At 51.2% G+C, this 5,739-nt stretch overlaps 1 long non-coding RNA gene across 1 annotated transcript; it reads right to left on the reverse strand.

Moving 5' to 3' along the window:
* Positions 1–1,640: 1,640 nt before the first annotated feature.
* LOC306663514 lies at positions 1,641–3,056 on the reverse strand. The gene is made up of 3 exons (XR_013764455.1): positions 2,754–3,056; positions 2,159–2,220; positions 1,641–1,757 (listed from the first exon to the last, which is right to left on the reverse strand). It is a non-coding gene; the product is annotated as an uncharacterized lncRNA (long non-coding RNA).
* Between the last annotated feature and the right edge of the window lie 2,683 nt (positions 3,057–5,739).

Here is a 5,739-nt window from a genome sequence, read left to right on the forward strand (position 1 = left end):
GAGCATCAGATGTGAATGCTGAGCTCCAGTCAGCTCTGTGGCCTGCCCCACACTGGATCATTTGAAAGTGTGGCAAAGTCCCTTTCATGAAATGGCTTGGTGCCAGAGAATACCAGGAAATTAAAATTAAAAATTATAAAGTATGAATCAGTGCCTGGCAGGGTTTCAAGCCAATGAACCATCAATTCTAAACGAAGCTGAACATTTGCCCCATGGGCCTCATGCCAGGCTGAGTCAGGCCTCATCCTGGGGTGGGAGCAAGAGCCCAGGGCACACGAGGTTCTTCCTTCTACACCAGTGCCAAGCCTTGGCCTGAGCTAGCCAGATGGAGGCTGCCCCTTCTCTGCAGCCCACACGCTGGCACTGGGCTGGGGCTCCAGTTGCAAGATCATGGCAGCTGCCATGTCTGTGCAGATGGTGGTCAAGGTCAGGTGGTGGCGGAGAAGCCCAGTAAGTCTGACACGGCTTGGGTTGTCCTCTCACATTACCAAGTGTTCTCTCTTCCTGTTTGCCTGCCGTATAAAGTTGTCCTGTCCTCCTTTGCTGTGTCCTGTAGACTTTGCTTCCCAGGCTCAGTATGCACAGACTGCCTACGTTCAAATGGACTCTCCTGCCTCCTAGTCATGTGACCTGGGAAAATTACTTAACCTCCCTGAGCCTCTAATTCTGAAATGGGAAAGTAATGAGTCCCCTGGGTCCTGATGAGCACTGAACAACCAAGTGTCCAGATTATTATCCTGCTGTTACCCTGGGAAGACCCAAATGAAACAGCTACCTGACTGCTCCTTAGGGGGGATGAGAGAGTCCCAGGCTTGGAGCAGCGTGTGGGAGGGGTGGTGCAGCCTGCTGTTCTGGCCCTGCTCGGGGCTGAGTGGGGCAGAGAGATGTGCTGGGCCTGGCTGTCCTGGAGCTGTCTGCAACTCTATTACACCTGAAACTCAAGGAGTTCAGTTCTGGACTTGAATTTCTTGAGGCCTGGATCATGCCCATTTTCATTTGCTCCCCACCAGGCTATGGTGGGAGGTCAACCTGTGTTTGACAGGTGAATGAGTGGGTGCATGCATGAATGATCACCGCTCACCCTCTGGATGGTCACCACAGCCTGCAGGGACACCACAGGTGTAACAGTCATACTCTCGAAGTAAGTCAGTTGAGTCAGTAAGTATTTCCTGTAAGTGTGCACGTCTTGTCTGGTGGGTTCTGTTAGATAGCAGAAGGGGGCCATGAAGACATCAGAAACCAGGTGTCCAGGTGCACGCCTGCAATCCCAGTGGCTCGGGAGGCTGATGCAGGAGGATTCCAAGTTCACAGCCAGCCTCAGCAACTTAGTGAGACCCTGTCTTAAATTTAAAAATAAAACAAGGTGGGGATGTGGCTCAGTGAATAAGTGCCCCTGGGATCAATCCCTGGTACAAAAAAAAAAAAGAGAGATCAGAGTACACTTTTGGGTCTGGGTTAGGAATAGGAAGGGAGGAAAAATGGAGAAATGTTTCACAGGAGAGGAAATAAGGCTCTTCTCTCAATAACTTAAAAGCAACTTTACTTTCCACTGCATCTAGTAAGAGGCCCCAGGTGCCTGGCACTTTGTTGGCGCTGGGACACCAAAATGACCAAACAAGGCCTTGGTCCAGGAGCTCACTCAGCAGAGAAGGAGATGGTCAGGTGAATGGCTGATCCCACACTGCAGGCAGGAAGGAATGTACATCTGCACCTCTGTGACCCAGCAACTGAGAGGCTGCTGACTCAGCAGCGCAATTCTATGAGAATATTACTGTATAAGATGCTCATCGGATACCAAAGAAGATCAAGTATGGGGACAAGTTCTCCTATCACTGAAAATACGTGTGCAAAAGGCTGGAGAATAGAAACCACTTGCAACTTGGAGGTTGGGGAAGTGCCAGTGAGCAGGTCCTTGGCCCTGGACTTTGAAGGTGTCTGAGAAGTCAACAGGTAGAAAAGCAGGTGGCGAGTGGGGGAGGGGAAGGCAGGTACCCAGGCTTGGAAGAAAGAACTGGACAGTCTACCGATAGGGCAGCGAGCACTGGTGGAGGCGTTTGTGCATCCAGAGTTAAAGAGAGGCCATGGGGTGGGGGGAAATCCTGGGCATTTCTGGAAAGAAACAGAAATTTCTGGGTCAAATCCCATCTTTGCTACTCACTGGCAAAGCTGGACAGGACGTTTTATGTTCTTTGTCCTTTTTTGTTTGTTTTTGTTTTCTCCCTGTGCGAAATGGGGATAGAATTAGCTATATCCCGTTTTGGTGAGGATTACACACACACACACCTGACTGTGCCCAGGTCAGGTCTGGCACCTGGGCGGTGGGAGGGGGCTTTGTTGGACGTCTCCGCTCCAGCATCTCTGGGGTGCCCCAAGAGGAAACCGAAGTCCCAGCGCAGGAACGCGCCCTGAGGTGGGAGTGGGCATCCGGGTGGGAGCCCCAGGGGGCCCCGCGCAGGCGGCGCTGGGCTGGGGGCGGGGCAGGCGCGCTGCCTGGGGCGTGGCCCCGCCTCCCGCTGCGGAGGAACCGCGCTCCCGGGCCGAGTTCCCTCTCCCGCCCTTCGTAGGCCCCGCCCTTCGCAGGCCCCGCCCTCCGGGCCCGCCCCTCCCGCCGCGCGCTCGCCAGCCCGGCAGATACCGCCGAGGTGAACCGGGCAGGCCGCCAGCCGGCCAGCGCTTGCACAACCGGTGGCGCCTACTTAGAGTGTTGGGGAGACTCGCCGCTCCGCCAGCCCCCGGGGGCAGAGAGCAATTACCGCTCGGCCTGTCTTTCTTCTTTCCTTCTTTCCTGTGAAGGTGCAGGAGGAATTGGTGTCTTCCCGGAGTTCCGCCTCCTCGCCCTTAAAGAGACATCCATCCATTCATTCACTGGGCCGCAGAGGAGTCCTTTGCGGAAGGAGGAGGTGGGACGAGACCACGGCAGGGACCCTCTGGAGAGAGGTTTGCAGACCCTCTCGCGCCCGGAGTGAGCTCTGGGTGATGCACTTGGTGCGATCTGCTGCTTGTGCCCTGGAAGGTTCTAAACAGCCGTGCGTCAGCAGATTGCAAACAGAGGCTGTTTCCCTGCCCCACTCGGTTCACCTAGAGGTGAACAGGGTGCTACTCGCCTCCAGATCTTCCATTCTCCTAACTTCTAAGAATCCACTTTCCCAGACTTCACACCGGCCTGGTGGGGAGTGCGGAGGGCGGGAGGTGACTGGTGGGGAGGAGGAAGTACTTGGAAGCTCAGTCCTCTCATTTTCTCAGGTTGATTGGGGGGGGGGGGGGTGGCAGGGAGAACCATTCACCTTTCAGAGTTGAGAAGGTTGGAGCACAGCCCCTTCTTTTCTTTCTTCATGACGGTGACCCATGACCCATAGAGAAGGCAGCACAGCCCACTGTTGATTTCAGCTTCCTCACTGTAGCTGGCCGGTAGCTCATTGTGAAACTGGGACACATTTGAGAGTGAAAGTAACATCGATCATTAGGTTGGGACAACAGGCAAGAACCTGGGCCTGCTGACCCACAGGACAGGAGGAGGACTCATTGTTCCTCATCCAGGCTGGGGGCCTGGAGCAGGGAGCAGGGTCTGCAGGGAGCTGAGCAGCCCCAAGCGTGGCTCAGGGGAGCCCTCAGCTCCTCTGTCTTGAGTCTTGCTTGTTCCCCATGTCCTCAGTAGCAAAGCAGAGAGTTAGTGAGAGGTGTTGGGACCAGGTAGCCAGCAGTGACGAGAGACAGCTTAGGAAGCATTCCCCCAGAGCAGTAGTTAGGAGAGCTCATTTCCACCATAGCCCCTTCCATCTGAAACCGTGACTGCATTGTTAAGAAAATACAGCCAGGCACGGTGGCGCACACCTGTAATCTCAGCAACCTGAGAGGCTGAGGCAGGAGGATGGTAAGCTTGAGGCCAGCCTGGGCAACCTAGTGAGACTCTGTCTCAAAATAAAGAATAACGTTTTAAAAAAGGGTACCCCCGGGTTCAATTCCCAGTACCACACACACAAAAATACATATGTAATATGTATATGTATTTTAAAACATATGTTATATACATTATACGTGCTGTATATATTTATATGTATTATAGATCATAAATTACATGTAATTACATATTACATGTAATGTCATATATGATATAATGTGATACAAGATGTTACATATATAATAATATAATTATACATTATACACAGTTACTTCAACAGGCAATTATCGATCATTTATACTGAGCTTGAGACTGAGAATAAAAGATGAGTAAGGCATTGGACCTGTCTTCCAGGGGCTTGCAGTCTCTCGCAGGACACAAGAGAGTCCAGAGAACATTGTAGCAAGGTGTGCAGAGCAGTGGAGCCTGGACACAACAAGGCAGTGGTTTAGCCTGGGCATATAATTCTGCCTGAGTCACTGAGGGCTTCCTGGAGGAGGCGATCTTCCAACTGGGCTTTGGGGCAAGCCTTGGTTAGGCTCTTAGTTTACCGGTGACGAGTTCTGCTTCCTCAGGTGTTGAAGTATAACATCAGAGAAACACGCCAAGGCAAGCACATTAAGCAGGTTTTATTTAAAGGTAATAATACAGACTTCTCCCAGGAGGGAGAAGGGGGTGATGGCTGATGTTCTAGAGTCCCAAGAAGTGAGCACACCCTGCATCTTTGATAGGTTAAGGTCTTTTTTGCTCTCCAGTTCTTTCCCCCGTGACTAGGCCTGGTTTTGCAGGTGAGATGCATAAAGTGAGAGGCCAATGGGCAGGGAGAGGGCCACAGTGATTCAGCCAGGCAAGGGCCCAGGGGGCACTAAGTAGCAGCTCCCTGCCTGCAGTCCCTGACAAGGGCCGGTTAATTTGGTCATCAATGGGCTCTGGAGATCCCTGGCATTCCATTCTCCCAGGGGCTGTCTCCAACTTCCAGAGGCAGATGGCTTCATGGCCTCCTTTTCCTTGATTTGACCCCATCCCCTGTTTCTACACTAACTGCCTGTCCCCCGTTCTGGCTTCATCAGGAGGCAAGAATGGCCAGAGAGCCTTCCTTGGCAGTGAGCTGCCGGAGCATCCAGGGGAGGCAGGTGGGTAGTGGAGACCCAGACAAGAATCCAGCTGAGGGCTGCTTATCCTGTGTATAACGGTCAACGAGTCAAGAATCAAGTGCACAGACTGCTCAGTAGAGTATTTCTATTCAAAACCTACAAAATGTGAGTATGTTCTATGGAAAATGTAACATACATAGAAAAAGCTGAAGAGGTTATTTTTCCATATATATTTTTAAGAAGAATTTTTCTCTGAAACATTCAAAATGACCTATTATTAAAAGGCAAAATATAAATTATAATTAATATAAAAAACAAGTAAAAATTATTTTTAAAAACAGGATTTAAAAGTATAATTTATTGAATCATAACACGTATTTAAAAGTGGCAATATACACATAAAAGCTACCTTCGTAACCATTTTTAAACGCGCAGTTCACTGGCAGTGAGCGTGTTGTCCTGCGGGCCCTCTGTCTCCAAAGGCTTTCCATCCTGCAAAAGTGAGACTTGACCCACTGAACAACGGCCACGCCCTCCCTTCAGTCCCTGGCAGCCTCCCTTCTACCTTCTGTTGCCATGAACCTGGCTCCTCTGGGTACCTGGAGTGGGTGGAATGTACCGTATTTATCTTTTTGTGATTGCCTAATTTCACGTAATACAATGTCCCCGAGGTTCATCCACTTTGTAGCACGTGCCAGAATTTCCTTCCCTTAAAAACAGTTTGGGGGCTGGGGCTGTGGCTCAGTG

This window comes from Sciurus vulgaris (assembly GCF_902686455.1).
Source record: "Sciurus vulgaris genome assembly, chromosome: 6".
Classification (NCBI taxonomy): domain Eukaryota; kingdom Metazoa; phylum Chordata; class Mammalia; order Rodentia; family Sciuridae; genus Sciurus; species Sciurus vulgaris.